This window comes from Aphelocoma coerulescens, chromosome 1, assembly GCF_041296385.1.
Source record: "Aphelocoma coerulescens isolate FSJ_1873_10779 chromosome 1, UR_Acoe_1.0, whole genome shotgun sequence".
NCBI lineage: Eukaryota > Metazoa > Chordata > Aves > Passeriformes > Corvidae > Aphelocoma > Aphelocoma coerulescens.
In genome coordinates, this window is record NC_091013.1 from 61421583 (window position 1) to 61440743 (window position 19161).

Genomic DNA, 19161 nt, shown 5'->3' on the forward strand with positions numbered 1-19161 from the left:
AGCTCATGGTGATGAGATCTTACTTTAATATGACATCTGGATGAGCAGCTGTGATCCTTGGATGCATAAATAAAAAAATACTGAGTAGAAGGAGAAAGCTGATCTACAGCACTAGTAGTAGTACACACACAAACCCCCTAAAAATCAGAAGAGCATTTAAATCGTAAAGAAAATAACTCTTTATCTGACTCAGTACTCAGGAGATTATATTGAGATGAGTTCTCTTTACAGAAACAGACTCTAGGTCTGCCTGACCTGTGCTAAGATAGCATCTTAGCTAGATTAATTACTAGAATATTATGTGATTCTAGTGTCCAAACTACAAAGAAAAAAAAAAAAAAAAAGAAGCTGAATGTGAAAATTAGGGCTTAGACAAAAAATTATTGTGTCAGAAAAACATTTTTTAATCAGTTATTAAAGGAGTTTGATTCAATTAAATTACCTAAAAAAGACAAAAAGGCAGATTTGATTCAATTAAATTACCTAAAAAAGACAAAAAGGCAGATTTGATCACTGTCAGCAGAGCTGTGACATCACTGTAGTAAGTGCTGACAATCTATTGGGACACAAATAGATTCTGAGAGGCATAGGGCAAATGTTGATTTTATGATTCTGCCTATATTAGGATGTTATACAGTACAATGATTTTGGATCATCTCAAAAGAAGGAGCCCACAGAAAACCATTTTACAGCACTGATAACAATACTGGTTAAAGTATGATGGCACAGAGATTAGTATCTGCTAGCAACCAGAGAAAAGTCCTGGGATCTTTGTTGTTATGAGTAACATCATAGAATCACATAGGTTGTAAAACACCCTTTAGGATCATCAAGTCCAACTGTTAACCCAGCACTGCCTAATCTACTACTAAACCATGTCTCCAAGTGCTACATCCACATCTTTTAAATAGCTGCAGGGATGGTGACTCAACCACTTCCCTGAGGAGCCTGCTCCAATGCTTGATACCCCTTTCAATGAAGAAATTTTTCCCCTGGCACAACTTGAGGCTGCTTCCTCTTATCCTATTGCTTGTTAGTTACATCAAAGAAGATTTCAGTCAGTAAAGGCACAATGTAGAAGTGTAAAAAGATCTAGTGACTGAAAGTGGGATCCACTAGGAAACCACTACAAAGGCAAATAGCCACTAAAATAATTTACCTAGGAATAATTTACCTTGATGACTTGATGCTTTGGATTCAATATTCTTTTAAAGAGCAATCTCTAGATCAGCCATGAAATACTAATTTAATATAAGCATCAGTGAAGAAATTTTATGGTCAGGATACATGTTAGTTAACCATCAATGAGCATAAAGGTCTCTTGGATTATCTGAATCTATGAAAAGGATAAAAAAAACCCTACTGATACAGACCAGCAGAACTATGGAAAATTATTTTTCATTAAAAGACATATTATTAAAATTTCCTGAAATATCACTGATACTGTACTGCTAGTAGTAAGGTGGCTTCAGAAAGTGATCTGCTTTGCCTTTCATCCAATTTTGAGAAACAATGCACAGACTAAAGATATAACACAAGTTCCCCTGGCCATGCTGAAAGCAGTTATTTCAGACCCACTGGAAACCCTTCCATTCCTGAAGCCTGATAATATTTTTGCCAGCTTCAAGAGGCCTCTCACTGTGTGAGATTCTGCAGCTCTGAGGCACTGTTTAAATGATTTGTTCAGACTCACTTCTAGCCAGTTTTTGAACAATAGTGATCAATCACAATTGAGTTCCTGGTACCGTGTCACAGCAAACTGATTAAACTCTCCCTAAAGAAATCACAGCTGTTATTGGGCCTAACGATATCACCAAGACTTTAAATTACCAAGGAGATTATATTTGTGTCTCAGAGAAAACATTTTAATTTGAAAGCTCAGCAAAGGATAAAAAATTTGTTCCAACAATGTCTAGTGATCTTTGTAGATATTTAAGAACAGAACATTTGCTTTCAGAACTGTAGTGCAAGAAAAAAATTATTCTTTGTTATGATACTGGCTTGTAAGATGTTCCTGTGCCTTTTACTGTTTAACTGCTCACGAACAAATAATCCTTGTTTTGCAGGCAGCAAGCACAAAGATAACATTGGGCTCCTTAGCCAATCCAGAGCTGCTGCTGAATGGCTGCAAGGACCCACTGCAGTGATGACTCAAGTTGATAGCAGACATCCTGGCCTGGAGAAATCCCACTGATTGCTAAGGGAGAGACTCTTAGAAAAGTAATTACTATTGCATAACCTATGATCCAAAAATTCTGGCTTTACCTCATCTGTAAATTCAAAATACTTTATTATGGGAAATAATGACTAAATTTAAGTCCAGAAATGTTTTACACAGAAGTACTGAAAGTCATAGCCACCACATATGCTTAGGGATTACATGCAATGTAACTACATCCTTTAAGTGTCTCATAAAATTAACTGCATTGACTTATACTGAGTTCAGATTTCATAATACTGCTCTGTTGCTCAAAATAAAATTTAATGGATCAAGCAAGAAAAATGCCTATGATATCCAAGCAAAAAAGAAGCAAATGATATTAGCTATATTTATTTCAAAACAAACAAACAAACCCCACAAAAAAAACCAAAAACAAAACTAAAAAAAAACCAACCACACACACACACACAAACAAATCCCCTAAAAATCAGAAGAATATGTACATTGTAAAGAAAATAACTATTTAGCTGACTTAGTAGTCAGGAGATTATATTGAGATGAGTTGCCTTTACAGAAACAGACTCTAGGTCTGCCTGACCTGTGCTAAGATAGCATCTTGGACAACGAGGCAGAGTAGGCCTCCAGCAACATCTAACAAATGTGTGTAATTTAGAGCATAATTTAACACATAATTTGATGCAGCTTTTCCCTACATTCACAAGATGCTCTCATTTCACTCAGGGCAAAGGAGCAATGGCAAGGAGTATGCTGGTGCCCTCTTTGCATCGTATGTCACTACTTGCCCATGAATAGATGCCTTGATTCCCTTTTTCAGAGAGCTTGCCTGACCATTTTTGTTTTTTAAGCAGTCACAAGCACAAAGGAAAGGAGGACACAGGCTAGGCAAAACTCTGAGGCATGATGAACAAACTCTGATTGGAATCTGCCTGCCAGCTGAGCAAAGCTGCAATTTCCCAAAACATCTGCCTCTTACACCCCCTATTACAGAGAACCAGGTCAGACAGAAAGATTTGATAGATCAGGCTTGCAAACACAATATTCAGACTCATCAAAACTATTAAAAAAATGAATTCAACAAACCATGTAGCTGCACACAGGAGAAGAACATTTTCATTTCATTTGAATTTTGTGGAGCTTTTGAAATTTCAGCAGATGCAGAAGTGGTTCAACTTCAGCTTGATTTCTTCAGATATGAGGATTTTGGTTTCTTGACAGCTCAGATCCCAAGCATGTTTAAAGATAAATGAGACTAAGAATGCTTTAAGAGCCCAAGCTCTCATGTCAGGTCTCCTTTTCTCTCCCATGCCTGTCGCACTGCCCCTACACACAGCATTCAGGGTGCTGGCCAGTGGCTCCTCATTCAGGCCATAACTCTAAGCCAGGAGTTTCAGATGGGAACACAACAAAAAATACAGAAAATGTGTGTTCTCTTTGTGCATGGTGAGGTCCAAACCAATTATGTTTCTGTTGTTCACACTCAGAGATTTGAACCTGACTGTTTTTTCTTATTCTATATTGGCCACATCTGAAGCTTTAGCTGTATTTGCTGATGCTTGCTGTGACCCATCTCAGGTTCACTGACCATCCAGAGCAGGCAGAGGGGTACATGTGCACTATTAAATAAAAGCAGGCTGGGGGTTGAACCTGAGACATAGATCCTTGCTCTGAATTTTCAGATTGTTCATTGTTTTTTTCAAATGCCTCTCCAAGACACATCTGCCAACAAAAGATTTCAGTAACATGGAGACCACACAGTCCTGAACCACGGGGTGTGCTTTCTACTCCTGTTTCTATCTGTATTATAGACATGGTCACTGTACACCACAGTTCCAGCCTCATCCTTTGCAAACTATTTCTTTATGATGAAACCACAGCAGAAAGGAGTGACTCACATGCATATGCACCATCCTAGTGTGGAGTCAGGACAGGCCCAGCACATGCACAGAGACCTGGGAACTGGGATGTGCTCTTAGGCTTTGCTGTATAAGCATCGCTTTACGGAAATAAGTTTTTTTAGAATGAAAGGTGAGTATTGACTTATTTGTACAGTATGAAAAAGGAAAACAACTGTCCTTCCTTTAAACATCTGGAAAATTAGGTTGATCTTTGTAAAACTTGTAAAATTAGGTCAATATAGTGTTTCTTCACAGAAAAAAAAAAAAAACCCACAGAATTATCTTGCTCTTGATTTTCATTTGAAATGTTTTTCAATTCGTCTCTTCCCATACGGGAAGATGATTTATTCTATGTTAATATTTTATATTCCAATAATGCATTATTATTAATATATTATAATATCTAAAAATGATACAAGACATCAAGCCTATGTTTTTGTCAGAAACAGGTTTTCTTTTTCATTCTTCACTTTAGGGACAAGGATATAAGAAACAGACAAACCTTAAGTTCCATTATGGCTCTGAGGATGGTTTTATAATGTAATGCTTTGAGGTGTGTGGCAGAGAAGAACAGAAAAACATGAAAATCAGTGGCTGGAATTCACAGCAATTCACATCCTATGATTCAACTTTACCTTTTTTTAACTGGTTGTTTGGGGAATGGCATGGGAGAATGTGAGTGTATGGTTTTGATTTTTTTGTCTTATAACCTCAGTTTCTGGAATCAAGTGATTATAGCAGATGCTAGATTTTAATTTCTCATTAGGCAAATTCACAGCTTTCACAGCTGAGGGAGATCTTAAAGACATGAATTAACTGTTAGAATCAGTCAAAAAAACACCCTAAGTGTTGTGATTTTCTCAGGTTGGAGTCAAAATTTCTGAATGTTTCTATTGGAATACAATACAATAAGATGACACAAACTTGGCCAAGTTGCCATATGAGAGCATCATGCTGTAAAAGACTACAGATTGAAACCCAGATCCTGTATGTGATAGAAATAATCAGAGAAAGGGGCTATGCTCACTGTGGAGTGTATGCACATAGTCCCAAATCAAAAACAACGTGCTGCTCACAGTGATTTAGAACTCAGAGCTTGGTAAGCAAAAGGGAAGAATAACAATATAGGACCAAGATCTGTTTAGAGCTAAATGTGATTCACATATTTATTACCTACAAAACTGTATTTCTGCAAGTTGTTCTCCTAAGACATATTGAAGATACACCCTTTTCCCTTTTTTGTGCTACACTTGCAAGATACCTACAAGAAACACAAGCTTCTATGTAATAAAAAAATCCCAGAAACAGTTTTAATTTTCGGATGAGCACCTGAACTGGTCAGACTGTTAATCATCAACACCAGTGGGCTACACACCAGTGTCCTTCCTAAAAAGCACATCCCCCTCCTCTGCTTTTCATATCACTTTGCATTGAGAACTTTCTTCAGTTTTCATGTAAAAAAGTCCAACCAAATTACCTAGGAACTGCAAAAAACTCTCACAAGTTTTCACCAACTACACACAGGCACACAAGTGCAGAAATTAAAATTACTGTATTCATTATCTTCTCCTTTCCACTCAGCTTTGAAATGCGGACACCTCTGGTAGGGACTATGGCAGCTGTTCAACACCAACAGGAGTGTTGCCACTGTGCTACTCCTGCTACAGTGCTTTATCTTTCATCTCCTGAAGAGGAATATAACTGCCTGAGTGGAGAATAAAAAAAATTTCCAAACAGTAAAGCAGACAGACCCTAGTAGGTAGAATGTACATTCAGTGAAATATGTGGAGGTAGCAAAAATATCTTTAAAATTATTTGGAAAACAGTCATCAACCCTTTAGAGCCTGAAAAGTTTACAAGGTATTACTGTTAGAGCTGATTTAGAATACTTTTTTTCCTACAGAAAGGGTATATCTACTCTAAAACACCCAATTAATTGTGCATACAATTTATTTGATCTATTTTTTCTTCTAGTTTTTCTCACAAAGTCTGGCCAAACCAGATAGATTGGAAGTACCTTGTAAAGAACTTATTTTCAACAAAGTCAGCTTTTGTTGGAGGGCTATTTTCTACTAATACAGTTTTTGTAAGAATTCATGCCAAAATATTTTTTAGTGAGATAGAGCTCAGGAAGATTGCAACTTGAAATCTGCAATTATTAAAAAGAAGAAATAAAGGAGATAAAAATGTAGCCTTACTTATACTTAATTGCCTTGATGAAAACGTACTTACATCTCTGCACTGCTCCCCTGAAACCCCACCTGCAGTGCTGCATCCAGCTCTGGGGTCCTCAGCACAAGAAGGACATGGACCTATTGGAGCAGGTCCAGAGGAGGCCAAAAAGATGATCTGAGGGTTAGAGCACCTCTCCTATGAAAACAGGCTGAGGGAACTGGGGTTGTTCAACCCAGAGAAGAGAAGGCTCTGGGAAGACCTTATTGTGTCCTTCCAGTACCTAAAGGTGTCTTATAATAAAGTGCAGGAGTGACTTTATTACATGAGCTGATAGTCATAGGTCAAGACAGAAACAATTTTTAATTCAAAGAGGAGATTTAGAATAGATTATAGAAAGAAATTCTTTATTCAGAGGGTGGTGAGGCACTGGAACATGTTGCCCAGAGAAGCTAGGGATCCTCCATCCCTGTAAGTGTTCAAGACAGGGTTGGATGGGGCTCTGAGCAACCTGGTCTAGTGGGTGGCATCTCTGTCCATGTCAGGGGAGCTGGAATTTCAATGCCACTTCCAACCCAAGCCTTTCTATGGTTCTATGTTCCTATAAATCACTGCCATTATTCCCATTTACATCTGGATATTTTATAAAGAAATAGCACAATTCAACATATAAACCCATTCTTATAAATAAGGAAGCAAAATGACATTCACAGATGAAACCCAGTTTGTAATGAACCACAATTAGGATTTACAATAAGTGTTACTTCATTCTTTTTTCACCTTCCTTTGGTAATGTAATTGCTCAAAATGACCTTTAGTGAGAAGTTGAAGAATCTTATACTGCTTATTTCAGACAAACTATTTTTTATTGTTAAATATCAACAGAAAAATTATTGCTGCTACTCAACCTGAACATTCAAAGTAAAGGGAATGCAAAGGGAATTTCTGAGAGTGTAGTTAATTATTGCTATTCGGTGTACTGCCAGGGACCATGAAAGCCAGGCTATGTGACTGCTAATGGAGTACTCAGGGACTCTGATCTTGGTACAAGGCAAGTCATGGTGCTGGTGACCTTCGTCAGTGGATCATGACAGTGACACACTGGAGTTGCTCCATAGCTGCAACGTGTATCTGTTAGATGATTGGTGCTTTGATAGCCATAGCTTTTGAGGGAAAAGCATGACCTGTTCTGACCTCAAGAAAAGAACATGTACCAGAGGAAAAGGGTTCATGGTGTGCTAATAAGAGAAGGTTATGACATTTTTAAATTGAAGGAGAAAGCAAATTAGGTTGAAACTAAATCACATAAATCTATGTCTGCATGAGCATAGGTATATATGTGTTATAAATTTTTGTATTTACTTGTAAACACAAAAGAAATAGGTTTTTATTTCTTTTAGCTGCACAGACCTATAGAGTTGGAATTTTAGTAAAAGCGAATGAAACAGCCAAATCTACTTCTGAACATCAAACAATTAAAATTGAATAAGGATGCAGTTCTTGACTCTGACTGTTACCTTAAGTGGTTTTCAAAACGAAATTTACTTAGCAGGCATAAGACCCCTGTAAAAATTGTGCAGATTTGACTGATATTTTACAAACCAGAGAAATAACATTCATTTTTATAATCCAAACAGACCACAGAGTTTTTGTTACAGTTCTTATGCTTTCTGTATGCACAAATATAAGAAGGTCAACAACTTATTATTTTCTTTGAAGAACACATACAGAAAAGATACCAGAACAGAGATAAATTATTGAAATTTCAGCTACCACAGATGCATTTGCTAGCTCTATTACAGAGACAGAAGCATACAGGGGAGGAAAAATCCACAAAATTATTAAGACAGTGGCCTCAAAGAGAAGACTTGAATTTCATTATTGCCATTATTGCCATTATAGCAGTCTTATTGAACACGTTCGTGTAGCTAAATGCCAAAAGAAACAGGTTTTAATATCCAACTTTCAGGTAACAAATTTGGAATCTAATTATGAAACCTGTAGAAGTTTTGATGATGAACAGATAGCTGTTAACTTATTCCCTTCAGAATTCTCAGGATACGGCTCGTAAATTCTGGTGGTTGAAGATAGATGGTGCCTTAACTTGGAGAGAACTGCTTATCTCTGTTCATCCTTTTCAGATACAAACCTTACACTTAAATTAGGTAGCTAAGACACAAAATCACTTTCTCCTGAAATACAAGACAGATACTGATACCACTTTCTCCTCTAGTACATCTCACTTTGCAACTAGAAAAATGATGTGAAAATTTCAGTTGAGAAGACTTAAAAACCATGCCTGTAAATTGGACCAAACCCTAAAATTTTGGTTTCATGAGATCCCAAATTATTAGACAATCTGAGAGAAGGGGCTCTCAAATTTTTTTGTACTAAATTTATTCTGTTTTGCTTAATTACCTATCAAATGGAAATGTCGTTTTATTTGGGTTCTTCAAATGTCAGATTACTTCCTTGCCATTACTTAGTTTGGAAATGAATACACATACTTTGTTATACTCCACCATCTTTAATGTAAAGCCTTATCTAATGGATATGCTCTGGGAATATCAAGGTGTTTCAACACTCCAAACAGGGTAGGCAGACAGTCACACAACCTAAACACACTCAGCTTTCATCCTAAGCTACTTAGATAAAAAATAACACAAAAATATTGCAATCACGATTCTGAAGTGCTCGAAAGTACAGTTTCACTGAAAAGTATGCAGTCCACCTTTTGTTACCCAGTCATAGTCTATTTGTCCTCCACAATGCCTATTAATTTCTGGATTTTTTTGTACAAGTGAATCAGGTAGTTCCCTTGGAAAGTAAAATGGGTAAGTTCTCTAAAGACCTGTAGCCAACAAAAAAATTAATGGTTCAGCCAACACTTTTTAGCACAGAGATTGAGTTAGCTGTCTGGTACACATTAGAAAGACATTACAGATGAAGTCAAAGTGAATCAACCTCTCTTCATCATTGCCACACCTATTAAAAAAATAAATCTACTTCACATGTCATTAAATAGATTAGTGAGGGTAAGTTATTTCATCAAAATACACACAATTAAATGTATTTAACTTCGGGGAAGTGGGGGAGGCTACTGGAGTAGCTGAAAAAAATTTGACTTTAAAATGATAAGGAAAGCAATCATAACTGAATTGCATTTGTGGACCAACACACACACACACTCTTAAACCGTAAGAGTAATACATATGGAGTTGAAGGAAGTAAATTCACGACATCTAAAATAATGAAAAAAAATCACCACACATTCAGTAGATCATAAAAAATTAAACTCAAAAAGCATTTTACAGGAATTTCCAGGAGTAACCACTTTCCTCCAAATGGAGTGATACTGGATTCCATGCACAGATAAAACCTGTGCTTGGCATAACAGATAATTCAGGCATCTCTCCATGGAACATGCCATACCTATAAGGTATTCTGTGCTGGTTTTGACTGGGAGAGAGTTAATTTCCTTCACAGTAGCCGGTATGAGGCTGTGTTTTAGATTTATGATGGAAACAGGGCTGATATCACAAGTCTGCTTTTGTCACTGCTGAGCAGTATCTGCACGAAGTCAAGGCCTTTTCTGCCTCTCACCCCACCCAAACAGACAGTGGGTTGGGGGTGCACAAGCAGCTGGGAGGGGACATAGCCTGGACAGCTGACCCTAACTGGCCAAAGGAATATCTGTATTATACAGCATCATGCTCAGCACATAAAGCTGGGGTAAGAAGAAGGAAGAGGGGGAATGTTTGGAGGGATGACATTTGTCTTCCTGAGTCACTGTTAACACATGAGGGAGCCCTGCTATCCTGGGGATGGCTGAACACCTACCTGCTCGTGGGAAGTGGTGAATGAATTCCTTGTTTTACTTTGCTGGTGAGTGCAGCTTTTGCTTCACGTATTAAACTTTATCTCCACCCATGTGTTTTCTCACTTTTACTCTTTCAGTTCTCTCCCTTACCCTACTGTTGGGGAGTGAGTAACTCTGTGGTTCTGAGTTGCTGGTTGGTGCTAATGTACAACAATTTGTAACAGCAGTTCTTTCAGAAAGATTGAGGCAGGGGTGTTACAGTCCACTTCTATGACATCTACAGTCCTCTAACTTCATTAGGGTCTCAGGGGACTGCATGTGGCAAGACAAGTTTTGAATTCAGTACTTAAATTCAACACAATGTTTAAAGAAGACATAAGACTGTGATGAAATACTTAGTTGAATTGGGACACCTAAGTTCCTCACTGGACCAAAATGAAACTAGATACAGCTGGCATGTTCGTTCTGCTGCAGCATCTAAGTATCTGACCATTTATCAACATATGGTTCACTTCAAACCCTGAAAGTCTGTGACTGTGGGGAACAGGCTCACAGTTAAACAACTATTTCAGTCATTTGTTTAAACAGCACTAACTGCTGGGTTTATCACTAGAACAACCTATGTGAATTGATTTATCCATTCTTGCATTCTTCTTGAGGTCTTCTACTTCACAGAGAGCTTTTGAAAAGACACTTTTTAGACCTGTCTTTGCATTTACCCCAGACAATGTTCTAACACAATGTAACAATTTTGGCAGTGCTGTCATGGTGGTGGGGGTACCCTGTGACCTGGAAAACACACTCCATCAGGTACTGTTAATACAGGATCAATAATATTCTCTCACCTCATCTAATTTCTTGTACAGAGAGTGAAAGCATCACTCCACTGTTACTGAGAGATTAGAGAATTGTCAGATGGAATTTGTCAACATAATAATATATAACAATGTAGATATTTGAAAATTTGGAACTATTTTACATGATGAAAAAAATTTTAAACAAGAAAGCTAACTTTTCTTAAAGTATTTATACCTTTAATCTTTTGAGCTGTTAAAACAGATTAAATGCAATCCTCCTAGCATGATATGGAGACAATATTCTACAACATACTTGGTAACAGATGTTTACTAATCACTGATGAATTTTGCATATTTAAAAGGAGAAATGGCTTTTAGAGACTGCTGATGTAATTATAAGAGCGCATACAAACCATATGAAGATTTGAAACAAAATCTAAACTGGGGATAAATATAAATATAAATAAATATAAATAAATAAATATAAAATATAAAATATAAAATATAAAAATAAAAATAAATATAAAAATAAATATAAATATAAATATAAATATAAATATAAATATAAATATAAATATAAATATAAATATAAAGCTGTAGTTTTGAATCTGGGACTTGCCCACACTTAAGCTAACTTCTTTAAAAGTCAAATGACATATGAATAAGCTCCCATGTAAATATTAAAAAAAAAATTTCTTCGATTGCATTTCACAAACTTTTAATTCTGTTTTGCATTTTCTATTTTAGTAAATGGATAAATGGACACTTTGAAAAGTTTTTAAAAATCCACTCAAAAGTACACCCTTCAAACAATGCCTTCTAAAAAGAAATACCAAGCTATGAACACGCTACTTACTTTGGAGACAGAGGCATGCAGCCAGAGAACAGCTCCATACAATGCAGCCAACATGTTCATTTAAACCAGACTGGAAATTGCTCATATTCTTCACAGCCCTATACAGACATGAAACAAGGAACCCAGTTAGGCTTTCTACATAATATTTAGGTACTTCTATTATTATATGTGGGCTAAAGAAATCAAATGGGTTTTTAGACTGGCTGCACTTACTGACTTCGGAGAAAATTATGTCTGTGAATGTGCTTTCACCTGAAGAGTGCTAACTGGTACTTCAGTGTTATGGAAAATTTACTGACTAAAGCAAGCAACACTGTAGACTAGACATATATGTGCCTACATAGAAGACTGGGGACATAATTCTGTTTAAAACCAGTCCCCAAACAGGGTGCAGAATTTCCCCAGAGTTTGTAAATGGCCAGAACATATAGAGAGCTTCTTATCTGTCAGACATTCCTTCAGGAACACCACTATTTTAAAAAAAATGCCCCCTCCCCCGCCACCCAAACCAACCAACCAAAAAAAAACCCCCACCAAATACCACAAAAAGACACAAACAAAAATAACCCCAAGGCAGAAATGCAGCTCCAGACAACCTAACTTGAACATTGTTTGAATGCTTCCTGTCAAGTACTTTGTGCCTGTTAGGTAACAGAAAGATTGTCAGATAAACCAAATATGGAACCCTGCTAGGTGTGTGATGCTTGATCTTTTTAATAAAAAATAACATATTTTGTCCAAGTATCAGAAAGTTTTAACAGAAGACTCTTTGGCATGTCAGAACATTAACACACCTATTGAGAAAATTTGCTTTGTAATGAATAACAGCTGGAATGAGACAAAAGGAAATTTTTAGTAGGAGATAGAGTAATCTTTACAGCAGTTTGCATAGTAACAACTGAACCCTGCAACTAGCTGTGAAGAGTGAAATCATATGCATATTAAAATATTTATAATGCTGATAAAAGGATTATTTTTACTGAAGATATAGCAAAGTCTTGGACATTTTTGAAGGTAGAGACTTCAGCTAGCTTGCGAAGTTCCACAGTCTATTACTTCTATAAAGAGAAGAATGTCAAATACATTTCATGCCACATCCATAGATAAAATACAGATTTACATGTCAATAAGGATTGATTCTTATTTCTCTTTTAAGACATTCATGTTACTAAACAAATCTGGCTCATGCACTAGAGAAGTAATATTGTAAAATTAACAAGGATAATGCGTCATTGTTTCCATGAACATACACAAGAAGTTTGTGTTCCACTATTACTCACGTGGCCACATTATTTGAAATTTAAATGACTGGAGAGTTCATCCATAGCAGTTTCACAAAACCTCCATATTTCATGAACATTTGAATAAATGGTTAAAAAATGGAAAATCTGACAAGGAATTCTTTACTGACTGTGCTCACCTTGCCCTAACTCATCCTGAGCTAGGCATATCTCCATCCTATTTGGGCACCAGTGAGCCTTTCCTTAAACTTCCTGGCACACTTCCATACCACAGGGAATTTACTACATAAGGACTGGCTGCAACCATACAGCTCATGAATTACACACCCTCAAATTGATGCTAGAACTAAACCAGATTTCACAGTAGTTAATTCATAGCCTAACTCAAAATCGAGCTTTAATTTCCCTGGAGACATGGTGCTCAAAGAAAAGATATAGCCACACTTTTAAAGGGTTCAAAATCCAACAAATTTTACTAAATATACAGAACTAGACTTGGAGAAGTAAAGCAGGTAACTGTACCCACTCTAGTGAGGTTTAGAATTACGTACACGTAATCACTCACAAAAACTGTTTGTTGGAACAATGCTTAAGCTGTTCTTACTGAGAACAGTTATATACAAGAAAACCCCATCCCTCATTATGTGTAACTTGTGAATTGTGACTTGACTGAGCAAGTTCTCACTTACTTGACTTGGGATATGCTGATGAATTACTTCAATCAGCTTCTGTGCTGGTGGAAATCATATTTAAAGTTAACTGACTGTAGCATCTGTTCCAATGCTGTAAAGTGCTGCATTTGGACTGTGGTTGACACATGCAGTTGCACAGAGGACATAAGTATGCCTAAGTCATACAGGACTTCCTGTGTCCTTAGTGGTATATCCTGAAGGAGCAGGATTCATCTCAACCATCATTTGGTTATCCAAGCAGCTCTCCTGCTGACAGAGAGAATTCATTATTTCCATGAAACGGTCCAACCTATTCTAAAATATTCGCCTTCTCAGGGTCCTTATTTCTCTTCATCAACTTCGGAAGAAGCCTGAAGAGTAGCTGAGACTCCTTGTTTTAAAAAGCTGCTGGAAGGCAAATATCCTAAGAATATATCACTCACTACACTCTAACATTTTAAGGTTATATTTTGAATGAAGGCTTAATATCCAGACAGCTTTTTTTTTTTTTTTTCCCCTTCTTCCTATCTGAAAAATAGTTTTAAAAAAAAAGCACAAGGAAAAACATGCAGAAAAAAGGTGAAAGATTAGAAACTCTGGAATGCTTGCCTCTGCACTTATTTATTTATTTATTATCCTGAGAAGTTGATACTGTTGTTTCTAGTGTTTTCCTCTTAGCTGATGAACTTGTGATGGAAAGGTGTGTGTAATTAGAGCTGTCAATATTGGATTCTATATGTGCACTGCACTATGAATTTAATCTAAGTTTCCTGATCCTCAGTCCTCCCTCGCCATTGCCTCTGGGAGAGGCTGAAGCACTTGACTGCTGCTGTGGCAAATTGGGTCCTAATAAGTATGATGCTTTACTGCTTCTTGTTTTTTCTAAGATACCACTACAGCATTTCAGAAGAACTCACCTGGGCATTAATTCAACAAGAAATGTTGGTAGGAGTATTATATTTTCCACGTTTTGATATCTCACTGAATGACTTGCATATAAAGAGGCCTGGCAGCTGGTTTGTGTCAGTGACTGATGTGCTTGTCATTTCAGACTCAGATTCGGCAGATTCACCACTTCCAGGCTTAAGAAAAATATTCATTTTGCAATTTCCTATTATTTTGCAATTTTAACTAACATGAAAATAAAAGGAAAAAAAAGAGGAAAAGAAAACACAAAATGAGGCTGTGACAAAAGTATTTATATTTAAATGTTACAGGTTTTGTTTAATGTTGAGAAAAAGGTAATCTCAGTTCATGTCACCTTTATCAGTAATAACATGTTTATTCAGATAGGGAGAGGCTCTAAAGTAAGGAATATTCGTTTTTAGTGCATCAAATTAGTTCAAGTCATATGTTTATATCCTTAGGGATCTCATTTGTACCTGATAAAACCTAACAACAACTAGATAGGATATATGAGGTATTTCCATAAACACCTTACTTAAGATGGATGTTTTTATGCTATGTAGAATCTCATCAGGGATCAGGATGAATTCATATGCTATGCAGAAATAAAAAATGCCACAAATTTTTCATCAGAAACCACGGATGCACAGGGCCATCTTCCAATCCACAGGTTATTTTATTATTTATTGTATCTCGTATCTGTTGCTGAACTCAGAAAAGAAAAAGAAAATTACAGAAAGACAGAAAGAGCCCACATCATTCTCATAATTAATGCAAAAAAAGGAGTCTTTTTATTCATTGTATTTTAGAAAAAACAACTCCTCCATAGTTTAAATGCCACCAGATGGGCTCTGCTGCTCTGAAATAATGGTATTATTATGCTGTATAAAATGACCAGAACTGAGGCTTCTTCAATCAGATCACAGCCATGGTGCAATGTACCAGACTTTGAAGCACTGCTTTTCATTCAGAACTGAAATAAAAATATTTTAGAACCATTTACATCAACGCCTCTGGGTTTTTCTCACAAAAGATTTCATTACACAGTTTCGTAGTAAGAATTTAAACACATGTAGAACTGTAAAATATTTGCGCTCAGTATTTTGATCCTTGCAGTAACTGGAATCAGCAGCAAATTCCCCATCAGTCTCCTCAGCAACATCACACTGGGGAAACTGAAACAGGTGAAAAATTAACCCTGCTTGATGTTGCTGCACTGCCCAGTTTGTCTGCCTAAAACAAGGCCTGACTTCCTCTCCCTGCACTGTAGTGTATCTGACACATGCAGTATTTATGCCCTGTAACATGACATTGCCATTGCTAGTAAGAGGCAATATGTTTTCTCTGAGTGAGCTTGTTTTGCAGGGGCATGGCTTGCCAAATCTGCTCTGCTTGAGCTTTTCTTGACCTGCCCTCAGCATTGTTTCTCATGGTTAATCATGGCCACAATTTCTCTAACTGCCCAGATGTCTGTGTCTAATTTGTTTTATTTCCCTTTATCTTTGTGCAGTATATATTGAAGTAGTGAGAAGCTACTATAGGTAGAAGGAGAGATTTTTGGCCCTAACAGAATGAAGCAGAGAAATACAGTCCTGGTATGATAGCAAAGGTCTTCAAGAACCAATGCAGAGGTGCACTGGCATGAGATAAGGCAGAAGGAAAAGGCTGGCACCAACAAACCCACAGCTAAAACCACCTCATGGCTGTTAACAGCTTATCCATGGTCAGACACAGTAATGCAAACCCAGATCTGGGCAAAACTGATTTAGGGGTAATAAAGAGAATAAAAATAGCATAAAAGCCACAATATACAGTCAGTTTGGATATAACATGGAGGTGATGATCAATGAAGACAGAATAAAGGTTTTAAAGCATGCTAACAAACATACAAAAATGATTCCAAGTGGATTCTAGAGTGGAGAAGCCACTAACATCATATTCCTGCCAGAGCAAAAAGAACAAGCTGACAACTGTGTTGTTTCCCTCTCTAGCAATCCAAAGCTATTTTAAGAAGCCATTTTAAGTAGTCAGTAGTATAAGATCCAAAAAAGCAGTGGAAAGGAAGGCATAACACCAGAAAAAGGAACATTAGAAGTGTATGTTACAATTTTAATTGCATTATTAATATTATTGAAACTTCTTTCTTTTTTCTGCATTACTATTCCTTCTTTCTTCTTCTGTTGAATTAGGACTAAATATGATTCTTGAATTGCAGTGTTAAAATATCAGTTATACTAACAATAAATTCTCAATATGATGTATCTATTTATACAGTATGCTTCATCTTTGCCCAAACCCCAGAATTTGAGCATAACATACAGTATAAACAGCTAGTGTGAGCAATCAGTTGCATTTGCAAATCAATTTAAAACAGCTTGAAGACTTTCTGGACAGCATGAAACAATCATTGGAAAAAAGGGGATGCAAGAGTGGCATTTTACAATTGCAGAAAGGATGTTGAGTAAAATAATGATACTTCTGATGGAAAAGTCACAAATACAAGTTTCTCAGTGCTTAGCAGTGCATTAGTGGGAAATTGCTGAAGCTGTTTTCACGAGTGGTTTTGAATATGAATACTCTATATTTCTGAACATATTTTATTTCCCTGTAATCTTTTAGGAAAAACCCTCATACAATAGTAAAACATGACCCAAAAATGGAAAATTGTCCCCTTTGAACAGCCATGAGTAATTACGTTAGTCCCTCAATCTTTAGAAATGCCTTTCTTTGTGCTCTTGTTTTGCCTTTCCTCAAGTTCTAAGCCCCTAGACAGGTAGATGCTGACTATGACACCAGAGGAGCCACAGAAACTCTGAAAGCATTTTTGTTTAATGTGGCTGGAACACTGACACAGTCTTTCAAACACTTTGACATCCCTCACTGGCTGATATTCTGCTTAAAAAAAATCCCAGTCGACAGGAGCAACTGACACATGGACTGTAAGTCATGAGATTCAGATCATCATATGATCCACTGAATGCCTGAGTGCATTGTAAATTACAATATGCACCTGAATGTCAACACAATGGAGCACTGAAGGAACATAATGGCCCACTGTGAGGCTTTGGACATTTATTTAGGCTCCCATACATTTCCATTTTTCTTAGTCATTCTCAACAAGGAAGGAAAAACTGAAAACAGAAAACTGGGGAGAGAGAAAGAGGAAGGAAGAAAGGAAAAGAAAAAAAAGGAAAAGGAAAAGGAAAAGGAAAAGGAAAAGGAAAAGGAAAAGGAAGAGGAAAAGGAAAAGGAAAAGGAAAAGGAAAAGGAAAAGGAAAAGGAAAAGGAAAAAAGGGAAAAGGAAAAGGAAAAGGAAAAGGAAAAGGAAAAAAGGAAAAGGAAAAGGAAAAGGAAAAGGAAAAGGAAAAGGAAAAGGAAAAGGAAAAGGAAAAGGAAAAGGAAAAGGAAAAAAGGAAAAGGAAAAGGAAGGAAAGGAAGAAAGAAGGAGAGAGGAGAGGAGAGGAGAGGAGAGGAGAGGAGAGGAGAGGAGAGGAGAGGAGAGGAGAGGAGAGGAGAGGAGAGGAGAGGAGAGGAGAGGAGAGGAGAGGAGAGGAGAGGAGAGGAGAGGAGAGGAGAGGAGAGGAGAGGAGAGGAGAGGAGAGGAGAGGAGAGGAGAGGAGAGGAGAGGAGAGGAGAGGAGAGGAGAGGAGAGGAGAGGAGAGGAGAGGAGAGGAGAGGAGAGGAAAGGAAAGGAGAGGAAAGGCAAGGCAAGGCAAGGCAAGGCAAGGCAAGGCAAGGCAGGGCAGGGCAGGGCAGGGCAGGGCAGGGCAAGGGCAGGGCAGGGCAGGGCAAGGCAAGGCAAGGCAAGGCAAGGCAAGGCAAGGCAAGGGAAGGCAAGGGAAGGCAAGGGAAGGCAAGGGAAGGGAAGGGAAGGGAAGGGAAGGGGAAGGGAAGGGAAGGGAAGGGAAGGGAAGGGAAGGGAAGGGAAGGGAAGGGAAGGGAAGGGAAGGGAAGGGAAGGGAAGGGAAGGGAAGGGAAGGAAGGGAAGGAGAAGGGAAGGGAAGGGAAGGGAAGGGAAGGGAAGGGAAGGGAAGGAAGGGAAGGGAAGGGAAGGGAAGGGAAGGAAGGGAAGGAAGGAAGGGAAGGAGGAAGGGAAGGGAAGGAAGGGAAGGGAAGGGAAGGGAAGGGAAGGAAGGGAAGGGAAGAAGGGAAGGGAAGGGAAGGGAAGGGAAGGGAAGGGAAGGGAAGGGAAGGAAGGAAAGGAAAGGAAAGGAAAGGAAAGGAAAGGAAAGGAAAGGAAAGGGAAAGGAAAGGAAAGGAAAGGAAAGGAAAGGAAAGGAAAGGAAAGGAAAGGAAAGGAAAGGAAAGGAAAGGAAAGGAAAGGAAAGGAAAGGAAAGGAAAGGAAAGAAAAGAAAAGAAAGAAAAGAAAAGAAAAGAAAAGAAAAGAAAAGAAAAGAAAAGAAAAGATGAAAGGAAGAGAGCAAGAGAGGGAGGGAGGGAGGGAGGGAGGGAGGAAAGATTTGGTTTGTCATGTATTCCAGGAGGGTCATTTAGCAGCTGTACAATGTCCAACACTGATAAATCTCTCAAGTACTGTAGCTGGCTAAAATAAATCTCCTATCTCCTTGGGGAAATTACAATAGCTGAAAATGCTGGTAGTGAGGGAGAATTTTATGTGGT